The sequence below is a fragment of the Meriones unguiculatus genome, chromosome 6, assembly GCF_030254825.1.
Source record: "Meriones unguiculatus strain TT.TT164.6M chromosome 6, Bangor_MerUng_6.1, whole genome shotgun sequence".
Lineage (NCBI taxonomy): Eukaryota > Metazoa > Chordata > Mammalia > Rodentia > Muridae > Meriones > Meriones unguiculatus.
Window position 1 is genome coordinate 95,152,996 of NC_083354.1, and position 14,504 is coordinate 95,167,499.

Genomic DNA, 14,504 nt, shown 5'->3' on the forward strand with positions numbered 1-14,504 from the left:
TTTCAGATACAGCAGTCAATAAATATCAAATAAAGGTTACAGTGATATATGGTATATATTTGTTCATTTCTTGTTACCATAACAAAATAGTAGAAGATGAGAACTCTCTAAAGAAATTTGCTTCCGTGAACAAGCACCTTCATCACCTAGACCTCTGCTAAGTACAGCAAGGGGACATCACCAAGATTATGCAGGACCTCACAGAGGCAGCAGCCCAAGCTGAGGAGATCAAACAGAGAAACAGGAAGGTGGAAATCAGACTTTATTCTTCCTATAACTCTCACTGAATCCGGGTCCTGTGTGGACTGCTTCAATCAGGTGAGGACAGGTTCCCAGGGGTCTGACCTTTCTCCACTGAGCCCCACCTCTTACATGGTCTACCAGCTCAGTATCACCACACCAAGGACCAGACCTCCAGCACATAACATTTGAGAGATGCATGCAGCCTGGATCCAAACTGTCCCACACAGTAGTTTCTAAACTTATTGAGCATAAGAGGTTAAGCTTTTGAAAGATATTTCCTGAAAAGTCTGGTCTGTAAGGAAAGACCAAGTAGAATTATTTAAATTAACTGTGTTGTCTTTACTCTTGGATGACTTATTAGCCTTAATTTACATAGTCCTCATGATTAGTTCTGACAGCAGAACTCTTCAACTTTGGTAGCCCATTGTCTGTGACCTTGTTGAATTTATCTTTATGCTCCTGGGACAATTTTTCTCTTTACATATGTTTTGATCCAAGCTTCTCAAAGGAGCAGTCCAACCTAAGAGGTACTTGGACTTGAGATCATGTCTGCATTCAACTTTCATTTCACAGTTCACTTTCCCTCCCTCCTTCCTTTCCTCCCTTCCTTTCTTCCTTTCATTATTTTTTTTTTAATTTTTTGTATGACCTAACTTGCTTTGAATAGTGTATATTTGGTATGCTTTTAGTAAGTTTCTATTACTATGATAAAATGTCCACCAGGAAGAACTGAAAAGGGGGAAATCTGCTTTTTCTTTCAGCTTCAGAGGCTTCGGTCTGTGTTTCGGGGGCTCCGTCATTCGTGGGACTATATGCTGTGAGTATCAGCAATTCTGTGTTTGGTGGTTCTGTCACTCCTGGGCCTATGTGTGATAAAGTAAGTATCACATCAGAAAATACATGATGGAACAAATTGGGTTCATGGCAAGAAACCAGGAAGTGGAGTGAGACTGACAGGAAGGATCCAAAAATAAGATGTGCCTCAAAGTCACCAGTAACCATCTTCCCCAACCAGGTGCCTCCCTGTAGGAGTACATTCAGCCATGAAGTTTAGATGGGTTAACCATGAGGGTTAAGACCCTTAGGATCTAATCGCTTCTCAGAGGCCCATCAGCTAGCAACTAAGCCTTCAGAGGATAGTCTTAGATTCAAATTGTCATAAAATGACTCTTCTCCTTTCCTGTCATGACTGTTCTTTTGATAGATCTCTTCTTTTTTATTTTTTATTTTTTTATTTTTTATTAATTACACTTTATTCACTTTGTATCCCCCCATAAGCCCCTCCCTCCTCCCCTCCAGATCCCACCCTCCCTCCTCTTCTGCATGCATGCCACTCCCCACATCCACTGATAGGGGAGGTTCTCCTCTCCATTCTGATCTTAGTCCATCAGTTCACATCACAAGTGGCTGCATTGTCCTCCACTGTGGCCTGGTAAGGCTGCTCCCCCCCAGGGGGAGGTGATCAAAGAGCAGGCCAGTCAGATTATGTCAGAGGCAGTCCCTCTTCCCCTTACTATGGAACCCACTTGGACACTGGACTTCCATGGGCTACATCTGTGCAGGGGTTCTAGGTTATCTCCATGAATAGTCCTTGGTTGGGGTATGAGTCTCTGGGAAGTTCCCTGTGTTCAAATTTTCTTGTTCTGTTGCTCTCTTTGTGGAGACCCTGTCCTCTCCAGCTCTTACTATTTCCCAGTTCTTACATAAAATTCCATTCACTCTGCCCAACAGTTGCCCACGAAATTTGTCTTTGCCATTTCTTTTTCTCTGCTCCTTCCCTCCAGAAATGCTGAGTAAGGTTTAGAAAGGAAGACAGCAAACAAGACACTAAGAGGAGTGTGTTATTTCACCTGAATTTGTGCTCATAGATGGACATAGATGGGTAATTTAAAACAATTTGCTGGCTCTCTCCCCGGGTCTATGTATCCTTGCCAACATGGCCACAATGGAGTCTCTATTTTATTGGCTTATCTTTATTGTTTGAATGGAAATGGACCCATAGACTCATAGGTTTGAATACTTGATCCCAAATTGGAAGAATTGTTTAGAAAGGATTAGAAGGTGTGCCTATGTTGGAGAAAGTATGTCATTGAGGCTTTGAGGTTTTAAAAGTCTCCCCATTCCCAGTTAGCTCTCTTTGCCTCCTACTTGAGGATAAGAATGCAAGTTCTCAGCTACCGCTCTACGCCATGATGCCATGCTCCCTGTCATTCTGTTCATGGACTCAACCTCTAAAACACCCTCCAATAAACTCTTCTGGGTTTTCTTAGTCATAGTGGGGTTTTTTTAATAACAATAGAACAATTTAAATGCATTTAAAGCAATTATCAAGTTTCCAATCACATTTTACTGACTAGAACAACTTAGCAGGCGGGGCATTGTACCAATAGTTATGAGGGCTTTAAAGGAAAAGATCCTGCGTATGCACTCAGGGTGTTTAAGAATTTAACAGGACTAGTGAGTGAGCCTACCAGGCTCCAGTGAATAGTCCCAATCCAGTGGTAACAAAGATGACCCAGGGAACACACAACAAAACCTCGGATGTATGGAAGGCAGAGGTTGGTAGGAATGTGAAGAAAAAGAGAACAAGGAGAGAGAAAGTAACCAGACTATATTATATACATGTATAAAATTTCCAAAGAACTAAGCTTAATTTAAAAAAAAATTAGAGACACAGCATTAAATGAGTAAAATATTTTTCAATTTTTATTTTTGTATATTAATTACAGTTTATCCGCCTTGTATCCCAGCCCCCTCCCTCATGCCCTCCCAATTCCACCCTTCCTCCCTTCTCCAAGACCACTGATAGGGAGGAGTAACCTCCATCTAACCCTCACCTCTCAGGTCTCATCGGGACTGGCTGCATTGTCTTTCTCTGTGGCCTGGTAAGGCTGCTCCCACCTCAGGGGGAGGTGATCAAAGAGCCAGTCACTGAGTTCATGCCAGAGAGAGTCCCTGTTCCCCTTACTAGGGTACCCATTTGGATACTGATCTGCCATGGGCTACATCTGAATAGGGTTTCTAGGTTATATCCATGCATGGTCCTTGGTTGGAGTATCAGTCTCAGAAAAGACCCCATGTGCCCAGATTTTTTTATTCTGTTGCTCTCCTTGTGGAGCTTCTGTCCCCCCACCCTTTTTTCATAAGATTCCCTGCACTCTGTCCAAAGTTAATATTTTAATAGCAATTCATGATGATACTTTGAAAGATATCACACATCAGCACGTAAGTTGCTTCTAAAACAATTCAAGGTAGAGTAAGAATCCAGAACACAAGAAATTTCGATAGGTTAAAGCTGGAATGGTACATGTTATATAAGGGCATTTTCATACAGGTGTATACTGTTTGATGAGAAGATTCCCCGGATACCACATACCTTCCTCTTTCTCTCTACAACCCACTCCCACTTCTAAATTACCTAATATAATTTTGGTTCTACTTTCAAATCATCATACATGACTTTGTACATAAGATCTCATTTTTTAAGCTTTATTTATTTTTATTTTATGTGTTTTATGTGTTTTTATGTGTTTTATTTTATGTATTTTTGCCTGCATATAAAAGCATTTACCATATATATAACTGGTAAGTGTGGGGATTCAAAGAGGGCAACAAATACCTTGAACCTGGAGTTATAGACCGCTGTGAGCCAAAATGTGGGTTCTGGGAACCAAAGCCAGCTCCTCCGCAAGTAAGTATTTTTAGCCACTAAGGCATTGCCCCATTCCCAAAATTTGAGTTTTTATTCTAAGCCCTAATAACTATAAACATTCATCTTAGAATTGTCTTTGTTGTATCCCAAGATTTTGGTAAATTGTAGTTTTATTTTCATTTGATTCTAAAAAGTTACTAATTTCCTTTTGGATTTTTTTTCAACTACCCTCAAAAGTATATTGTCTCTTCTCTAAGTATTTGTGAAGCTCCTGTAGTTTCTCTTGTTAATTATTTCTGGGTTTATTATACTGTGTCCTCGTAAGATAAAAGAAATGCATAATTTTGCATTATTTAAAACTTGCATTGTGGCTTAGAATGAGATTTACTTTAAAGAAGCTTCAGTGGGTTGTTGAAAGAAAGTACATTCTGTATGTGTGGGATAGAATGTTCTGTAGATATTTGATTAGGTCCACTTAGTTTATAATGTAGATCAACTTTATAATTTTTGGTTGTTTTAGTTTGTTTGTTTTTAGTTTTTGTTTGGATTTCTATCTAAAGGCTTCAGTCACTCACTGGTGTACCAGTTCTTATCAGATCTCTTATGTCTTTACTATTGATTTCATGAAACTAGAGTTGTCAACATTTGGTGCCTATCTAGTTATCTGTTTATATATCTATTATAGCTCCTTGATGAATTGTTACTTTTATGCAGTGACCTTTATCTTCTACATTTTGTCTGAAATGCACTTTATCAGATATTAAAATAGCTACACCAGCTTGCTTGCTAGCTCAGCCATCGCTTCCATCCCTCTTTATTGATGAGGTGAGGTTATTTCCACTGAAGGCTACTACTAAAGGATTTTCACTAATTCCTGTTATTTGCTAGTTGTTTTTATGGTTGATTGGATTATTGTCTGTTCTTTTCTTTCTCCTCTCTTAGTAGAGCTTGCTTCTTTAGTGGATTAGACATGGCGGATGATTTTCTTTCTCTCCCATCTTTCTTCTTCCTCTGTACATAGTACTCTTTTAAATGTCTTCTACAGTATTAGTGTCACTAACTCCCAAACCTTGTGCATCTTATGAAATATCTTTATTTATACACAATAGTGTTGATGAACATCACAATCTTGGTTAGAAGTTATTTACTAACATGACCTGAGATATATTGTCCCATGCTTCCTTTCAAGATTACTAATGAGGCTCTTGTCCTGTTCCTTACCTTCTCCCACTTCTGATGTCTATCCTGTTTGACTTTCTGAGTGAGGATTAAGCATCTTCCCTAGGGTCCTCCTTGTTGTTTAGCTTCTTTAGGAGTATGGATTTTAGTATGTTTATCCTATGTTGTATGGCTAATATCCACTTATAAGTGAGAATATATCATATGTGTCTTTCTGCTTCTGGGTTACCACACTCAGGATGATCTTTTCTTCTTCCCTCAATGTGCCTGCATATTTCATGATTAGGAACAGGAAGGGAGCCTTCCACAAGGGACCTCTGAAAGACTCTACCCACCAGGGTATCGAAGGAGATACAGAGACTCATAGCCAAACTTTGGGTAGAGTGCTGGAATCCTTACAGAAGAAGAGGGAGATAGAAAGTCCTGGAGGGGACAGGAACTGCATAAGGAGAACAGAGCCAAAATACTTGGGCCCAGGGGGGCTGCAGAGACCAATACTCCAACTGAGGACCATGCATGGAGAGGACCTAGACCCCTGTCAAAGGAAGCCCATTGGCTTCTCAGTTCCCAAGTAGGTTCCCTAATAAGGGGTACAGTAGCTATCACTGACATGAACTCAGTAGCAAACTCTTTGATCACCTCTCCCTGGGGGGTGCAGCCTTGCCATGACACAGAGGAAGATGATGCAGCTAGCCTTGACAAGACCTGATAAGCTAAGGTCAGATAGAAAGGGCCTAGGGAAAGGGCATAGCGGGAGAAGAAGGAGGGATTGGGAGGAGACGAGGGAGGGGGCTGCAGTGGGGATACAAAGTGAATAAATTGTAATAAATAAAATTAAAAATTTTTCCCATCCTGGGAAAAATAAAAAAGATTACTAAGAAGAGATCTGTTGATGGTCTAATCTTTGTTACTGTAGTGACTTTGTGCTGCTATCTTTACATCTTTTCATACTATTTCTTTGTTTTGTATTTATCATTCTATCTGGAGTTGAAAATGCCTCTTGTTTAGATTCCCCAATCTCTAGAGTCAGGAAACTTATTATAATACCACATTAAGCAACAAAGGGAGAGTAAGTAATTATCTGAAAACTGTCAATTATGTCTTCATTGTCATTTCACTTAAACCTCTAATGATTTCTGGGGTATTTGCAGGTTCAGTTTATTTAATGCATAACTGACTTTGGTTCTCATGTTGTAGCAGCCTGATCAAACTTCCCTAAGCACCACCTAAAAGAAAAGAACAAACAAAAATAAAACATGTTGCTTTACAGCTCCGTGGTAGTGCACATGCCTAGCATACATAAGCACCTGTGTTCAATTCTCAGCATAATATAATAAATTATATTATTTAAGACTTTAAATATTTATACTATGACAGTATATGTAGCTTTTACCCAGATTCAGTCATTGTCAGCTCACAGTCACTTTACAGTTTAATCTACATGTTATCCAAACTCTTTTCAAGTAAATATATCATTCCATCTTAAGTTTCAGTATATTTTATAAAAATGTAACTATATAACCACAATATCATTGTCATACCTAAAATGAGATTACATATCCAAATAACATAAATAAATTTTACCCAAATTATTTTAAAAGTATTTTTAGAGACAGATGCTAAATAAATTCATATACATATGAGACATACATGCATATATATGTATATATATATATACATATATATATATACTTATATCTGGATATATGTAGGATCCTCAGGCTTTTTGTAGGTTTGGCTTGGTTTTTGTTTTCTCCTGAGCCTTTATCACTATCCCTTTTCTTTGAGAGAAAGGAAAATAAAGGCTAGTCCTCAAAGTGTACGTATTTAATATGTGAATTTGTCCTGTAGAGATTTCTTCCATTTAGCCTTACAAATAGTACATGCAATGGTGGTTTAATGTAATCCTCTGTCCCCAATACTTCATGGTAATCAGAGCTAGAAAACTCATCAGTCTCTGGCTCAGATTTTAGCACAAGTTCTTCATAGATAGAGACTCCACTCCTTTCAGAGAATGCTAACATCCTGTTGGAATTTGCACATTAGCAGTCATCTCTGATCATTGCCTAAACTGATGCTTCCTTAGTTTCAATCTTTTATTTTTCTTTATCCACTATTTCTATTTTACTAGCTTGAAATGTTTAGAAAAAGAAATCTTCATCAGTAATTTCATTACTTGGGTACCTGGTTTATGTGAGGGAAAAAGACCAAATACTTGATTTTCAAAGTAGTGAGTTGAGTTCCTGTTGGTATAATGTTCTTTTGGAATGTACACACCTTACCTTTATTCATTCAAATGCTGATTTCTCTCCCCCAACTATCTGGTTTCAATCTGGACATTGCATTGTGATACTTATTCTAAGCATCACCTGCCTCAAGTTTGTGTAAACATGCCACCATTTGCTCGATAAACTGTCAATTAAAACAAACAGCCACAATGTTGACCAATGGAGAGGAAAGGGTGGGACATCCTGGTTCAGAGTGGGAGGACAGGAAGAAAGCAGGAGGAGAGGAAGGAGTAGGAGGGAGGAGAGGAGCAGAATCTGGAAGAGGAGAAGCTGGAGAGAGTCTTAGAACAATGAGGAGAAATGACCCGGACCTAAGATATGACTAAAAGCAAGTATAATGGGTGAATCTGAATCGTAGGAAACTACGCAGGCTTGGAGGTTTAGGATGGAGTAACTATTGCCCAGCATTGTGCTCTAGGTTAACTAAATAAATCCTAGTCTCTGAATAGTGATTTCATTATACAGATATTTAGGATTAACCGCAGCTTCAGTAAAAGATATATCAATAGTAAATATTAATAACCAAATACAACAATTTCCTAACATTCTCTATAGGTAATCATTGATGATGTTTTTGCTTTGACTGCCTTTTAAGTTATAAATTTAATCATACTTGAAAAAGCTTTCTTTCACTACTACTATCCTCAACGGTCTCAAATTGCTCCATTGTTTTCTAGTAGGGGCATGCTGAGGCTGCCTTTTATTATTATTATTATTTCAATTTATTCACTTTGTATCCCAGCTGTAGCCTCCTACCTGTTCCCCTTACCAGGGAACCCACTTGGAGACTGAGCTGCCATGGGCTACATTTGTTCAGGGGTTCTAGGTTATCTCCATACGTGGTCCATGGTTGGAGTATCAGTCTCAGAAAAGACCCTTGTGCCCAGTTTTTTGGTTCTGTTGTTCTCCTTGTGGAGTTCCTGTCCCTTCCAGGTCTTTCATCATCCCTTTCATTCATAAGATTCCCTTCACTCTGGAAATCAATCTAGCACTCTCTCAGAAAATAAGGAATAGTATTTCCTCAAGATCCAGCTATTCCACTCCTAGGCATATATCCAAAATATGCTCATGTATAGAGCAAGTATGTTTGCTCAACCATGTTCATAGCACCTTTATTCATAATCGCCAGAATATGGAAACAACCCAGATGCCCCTCAATTGGGGAATGGATACAGAAATTGTGGTACACTTACACAATGGAATACTATTTAGCAATTAAAAACAAGGAAATCATGAAATTTGCAGGTAAATGGTGAGAACTAGAAAAGATCATCCTGAATGAGGTATCCCGGAAACAGAAAGACACACATGGTGTATACTCACTTATAGGTGGATATTAGATATATAATATAATAAATGCACTAAAATCTGTCCACCTAAAAAAAGCTAAGCAAGAAGCAGGACCCTGGATAAGATGTTCCATCCTCATTCAGAGAGGCAAACCGGATAGATACCAGAAGAGGGAGAAAACAGGAAACTGGACAGTAGCCAGCATAGAGGGCTCTGAAAGATGGCCCCCTTTTTGTAGCCTCCAATAGGTCCAAGCTCTGCAGTATCATGGGATGCAATAGCATCCCTGCTAGTGATTCTCACTTCTCTGAGGGCTCCTGCTTCTCAGGAAGAAAACAGTCCTACAGAAGATGGCTAGAACGTCACCTTTGCTGATTGCTTCTTCATTGGCAATTATTTCCTTGACTTTTTAAAAATTAATTTATTTTTTAATAATTACAGTTTATTCACTTTGTATCCCAACTATAGCCCCTCCCTTCTTCCCTCCCTCCCTCCCTCCCAATCCCAACCTGCCTAAGTTCTTCCCATGCCCCTCCCCAAGTCCACTGATAGGGAAGGTCTTCCTCCCCTTCTCTCTGACCAGCTTATCAGGTCTCATCAGGACTGGCTGCATTGTCTTCCTCTGTGGCCTGTTAAGGCTGCTCTCCCATCAAGAGGAGGTGATCAAAGAGCCAGCCACTGAGTCCATGTCAGAGACAGTCCCTGCTCTCATCACCTGGGAACCCACTTGGAGACCAAGCTACCATGGGCCACATCTGTGCAGGAGTTCTAGGTTATCTGTATACATGGTCCCTAGTTGGAGCATGAGTCTCAGAAAAGACACCTTTGTCCAAACTTTTTGGTTCTGTTGTTCTCCTTGTGGAGCTCCTGTCTCCTCCACATCTTCCTACCTCCCCTTTCTTTCATAAGATACCCTGCACTCTGCCAAAAGTTAGGCTATGAGTCTCAGCATCTGCTTTAATACCCTGCTGGGTAGATTCTTTCATAGGTCCTCTGTGGTAGGCTCCTGTCCTGTTCCCCGCCCTCTCCCTCTCCCTCTCCCAACGTCCTTCCCATTTGCCTTTCTAAGTGAGGGTTGAGCATCTTACCTCTAAGCTTTGTGACCTAGTGTAACCTGCCCTCATGGTGATGATGTCTTCTGTCCATTCATATACACATTAACTTACTTGCTTCATCTAAAAAGTACACATTGAACAGTCTTAAAATAATTATGCCATCACTACCACCTACTACATAATTACTGAAAACAGTTTCCATTCTGTTTTCTTTAAAATGTATCTCACTAGAAAAACATGGCTAAAGAAGCCTCCTTTGAAATCATAAAAATAGTTTTATGTATTATTAAAATGCCATAAGAAAACCTGTCCTTTCATATGCGAATAGAAAATAAAATGAAATTTAAAAATAAAGCAAAAAATTAACTCAATGGTGGGCTCTTTTACACTCCCCTGCCCCCAGGGAGGAGCAGCCTTGCTAGGCCATAGAGGAGGATTTTGCAGCAGTCCTGAAGACACATGATAAACCAGTATCAGATGTGTGTGTGGGGGGGGGAGGTTTTCCCTTATCAGTGGACTTGGAAAGGAGCAGGGAGATGAGAGTGGGAGGGTGGGATTGGGAAAGAAAGAGGGAATAGGATACAGCAGGGATACAAAGTTAACAAACTGTAACTAATATTAAAAAAATAAAAATTAAAAGAATACAAAAAAATAAATAAAACAGCCTCTTCATAGTATGCCACATACTCAATATTCTATACTTTATTTCACTTTAATTTTACCTTATATTTAATTTTATCTGATATATAAATATTTACATGGTTCAACTTTAAAATAATATTTACTCTAAAAAACAAAACTCTCTCTTACATATGTATGTTTTTGTAGCCTCTGTTAAGGATTGAATAATATTCCTTAAAAGATATGCTGGAAACTGTTCTTTTGCAGGTATAACCAAGTGTAGCTATGATACAGGGTAGTGAATGGTGACTCTATAAGTCAAGAGAGAAGGGCTTAGAGCCAGACACACACAGTTAAGAAAATCACATTAATATGGAGGCAGACATTGGTGTGGTATAACTACAGTCTAAGAAGCACCAAAGCCAGGCAGCAACCAGCAAACACCAGGAAGAGGCTACTTAGGTTCTTCCACTTGGCCCTCCTAAGGGAACATGCCCCTAGCAGGTTTTGAGCCTCTGGCATCCAGAACTTTGAGAGATGGAAGTTGTATTAAGGGTCATTCCATATCCATGTGCTACAGTAATACACAGCTCAAAGAGGCTAATTGTACATGCCTGCCACACACAGTTCCCAGTCTTGGTGCCTTTGGGTACTGATGTCATAGCACACACTTTTCTCTACCTTAATTTTTTTTTTTACCTAAAATGTATTTTTTTTTACCTAAAGATTACTGCACAGTCCAGTGGTTCTCAGCCTTCCTAATGCTGCAACCCTGTGTTGTGATGACCCCAACCATAAAATTATTTTTGTTGCCACTCAATAACTGTAATTTTGTTATTGTTATTTACCTTAATGTAAATATCTGATATGCAACTCTTGTGAAAAAAAGTCATTTGACTCCCAAAAGGGTGACAACCCACAGGTTGAGAACCACTCGCTTATATTAATCTTGACTCAATAGTAAATGTTTATTGTGTGGTATCCTTTGCTGTGGTTGTTGTTGGGTTCTGTTTGTTTGACTACACAGAACTCCAGGTTGAGCATACACCATAGTCTATTCTTATTTTTTAATTTTTTGCTCATATATATTTGATCATATTCTTCCTACCCCCAACTTCTTCCACATCCAAGCCTCATGAAACTCACCTCATGTTTCTTTTCCCCAGCATGTACACTGGCATATCATCTATCAATCATCTCTAAAATCTAAAAAACAAACAAACAAAAAAAAAAACCAATAAGACTGAAGATCAAAGCAGTACCAAAAGTCCATACAAATACAAAAATTTTTAAAATTTGTTGTGTGTTGGCCAACTTCCTGGGCTTAGAGACTGACCTGGAATATAGGTGCACACCCAGAGACATTCCATTGAAGAAAAATTATTTATCTTTCCCATAAAGTATCAATTTCAGACAGCTTTTTCGTTGTGAGCGGGAGTTGTGCTCACCTACCGTTCCCAGTTCTGAAAATATGTCTGGCTAGAGTGTGGGCAGGTCTCGTGCATGCTGCCATAGTCTCTATGAGTCCTTATGGGAATTAGTTCTGTTATGTCTGGAAGATGCTGTTTCCTTGGACTCATCTACTACCTCTGGCTCTTATAATGTTTCTGCCTCCTCTTTGTGTTGGTAATTTTATGGGAATTGCATTGAATCTATAGATTGCTTTTGGTAAAATAGCCATTTTTACTATGTTAATCCTGCCAAGCCATGAGCATGGGAGATCTTTCCATCTTCTGATATCTTCTACTATTTCTTTCTTCAGAGACTGAAAGTTTTTTTCATACAAATCTATCACAGAGGGCCTCTGAAAGACTCTACCCAGCAGGATAACAAAGCATATGCTGAGATTCATAGCCAAACTTTTTGCAGAGTGCAGGAAATCTTATGAAAGAAGGGGAAGATAGAAAGACCTAGAGGGAACAGGAGCTTCACAAAGAGAGCAACAGAACCAAAAAAGCTGGGCGGGGTCTTTTCTGAGACTGATACTCCAAACAAGGACTATGCATGGAGATAACTTAGAATGCCTGCACAAAAGTAGCCCATGGCAGCTCAGTGTCCAAGAGGGTTCCCAAATAATAGGAACAGGGACTATCTCTGACATGAACTCATGGGCTGGCTCTTTGATCACCTCCCCCTGAGGGGGAAGCAGCCTTACTAGTCCACATAGGAAGACAAAGAAATCAGTCCTGATGAGACCTGAAAGACTAGGGTCAGATGGAAGGGGAGGAGGACCTCCTCTATCATTGGACTGGGGGAGGGGCATAGGAGAAAAAGAGGGAGGGAGAGTGGGATTGGGAGGAGATGGGAGGGGGCTACAGCTGGGATAGAAAGTGAATAAACTGTAATAAAAAATAAAAATAAAATACAAAAACAGTTAATTTTGTATCCAGCCATTTTGTTGAAGTTGTTTTACACCTGTAGGAGTTCTCCGGTGGAATTCATATATACTATCCTATCTCTGGGAATAGTGATTCTTTGACTTCTTCCTTTTTTGTTTGTATCCCCTTTATCTACCTTAGTTGTCTTATTGCTCTAGCTAGGACTTCAGTATGGAGAGAGCAGGCAGCCTTGCCTTGTCCCTGATTTCAGTAGAATTGATTTAAGTTTCTCTCCATTTAGTTTAATCTTGGCTATAGGCTTGCTGTATCTCGCCTTTACTATGTTTAGGTATGTGCCTTGTATCCCTGATCTCTCCAAAACTTTAAAAATGAATGGGTTTTGGATTTTGACAATTGCTTTTTCAGCATCTAAGGAGATGATCATGTGGCTTTTTTTCTTACAGTTTATTCATAATGGATTGCATTAATGTATTTTTATATATTTAACCACCCCTGCATGCCTGGGAAGAAGCCTACCTGATCATGGTGATTGATATCTTTGATGTGTTCTTGAATTCATTTTGCAAGTATTTTATTGAATATTTTTGCATCAATGTTCATAAGAGAGATTGGTCTGAAATTCTCTTTCTTTGTGTAATTTAGGTATCAAGGTAACTGTGGCCTCATGGAATGGGTTTGGTAATGTTTCTTCTGTTTCTATTTTGTGGAATAGTTTGAAGAGTATTGGAATTAACTCTTCTTTGGATGTGCTGAAACCATCTGACCTTGTGCTTTTGGGGGGGGGGTGGGCGGGGTAGCAGATTTTTGGTAACAACTTCTATTTCCTTAGGGGATATAGGATTATTTAAATTATTTACCTGATCTTGATTCAACTTTTGTAAATGGAATCTATCAAGAAAATTGTCTATTTCATTTAGATTTTCAAATTTCGTTGTATATAGGCTTTTGAAGTAGGACCTAATGATTCTTTGGATTTCCTCAGTGTCTGTCATTATGGCCTCTTTTCATTTCTGATTTTGTTGATTTGAATAGTGTCTCTCTGCCTTTTAGTTAGTTTGGCTAAGAATTTGCCTATCTTGTTGATTTTCTCAAAGAACCAGTTCCTGGTTTTGTTGATTCTTTGAATTGTTTTATTTCTAATTTATTTATTTCAGCTCTGAGTTTGATTATTTCCAGCTGTCTACTCCTCCTGGGTGTGTCTGCTTTTTTTTTCTAGTGTTTTAAGGTGTGCTGTTATGTTGCTTGTATGAGATGAGATGTCTCAAAATTTTTTATGAAGGCATTTAGTGCTATGAACTTTCCTCTTAGTACTGCTGTCATTGTGTCCAATAAGTTTGCTTAAGTTGTGCCTTCATTTTCATTGAATTCTTTATTCTTTATTTCTTTCCTGACCCAGTTGTCATCGAGAGTTCTTTACTTTCCGTGTGTGTAGGCTTTTTGTTATTTCTGTTGTTGCTGAGGTCCAGCTTTAGTTCATGACGGTTTGTATCTGTTGAGACTTGCTTTGTGCTCTACTCTATGGCCAATTTTGGAGAAGGTTCTATGAGGTGCTAAGAAGAAGAGATTTTTTTGTGTGTGTGTGTATGTTTGGGTGTAAAGTTCTTTAGATGTATGTTAGGCCCATTTGATCCATGATATCTGTTAGTGTCATTATTTCTTGGTTTAGTTTCTGTTTCATTGATTTGTCCTTTGATGAGAGTGGAATGTTAAAGTCTCCAAATATTAATGCGTGGGGATCAATGCATGGTTTAAACTTTATTAATGTTTCTTTTACAAATGTGGATTCCCTTGTATTGGGGGCATACATGTCATAATTGAGATGTCATCTTGGTTGAAT

The 14,504-nt window shown here is 38.9% G+C and overlaps 1 long non-coding RNA gene across 1 annotated transcript in view; it reads right to left on the reverse strand.

The window, feature by feature from the left end:
* Positions 1–2,984: 2,984 nt before the first annotated feature.
* The window catches only part of LOC110562186 (uncharacterized), a 102,835-nt gene continuing 91,315 nt past the window's right edge, over positions 2,985–14,504 (reverse strand). The window contains exons 5-6 of the long non-coding RNA XR_009592435.1: positions 11,475–11,534; positions 2,985–6,300 (exon numbers count right to left, since the gene is read on the reverse strand). This is a non-coding gene — a long non-coding RNA (uncharacterized LOC110562186). The remainder of the gene's footprint in view (positions 6,301–11,474; positions 11,535–14,504) is intronic.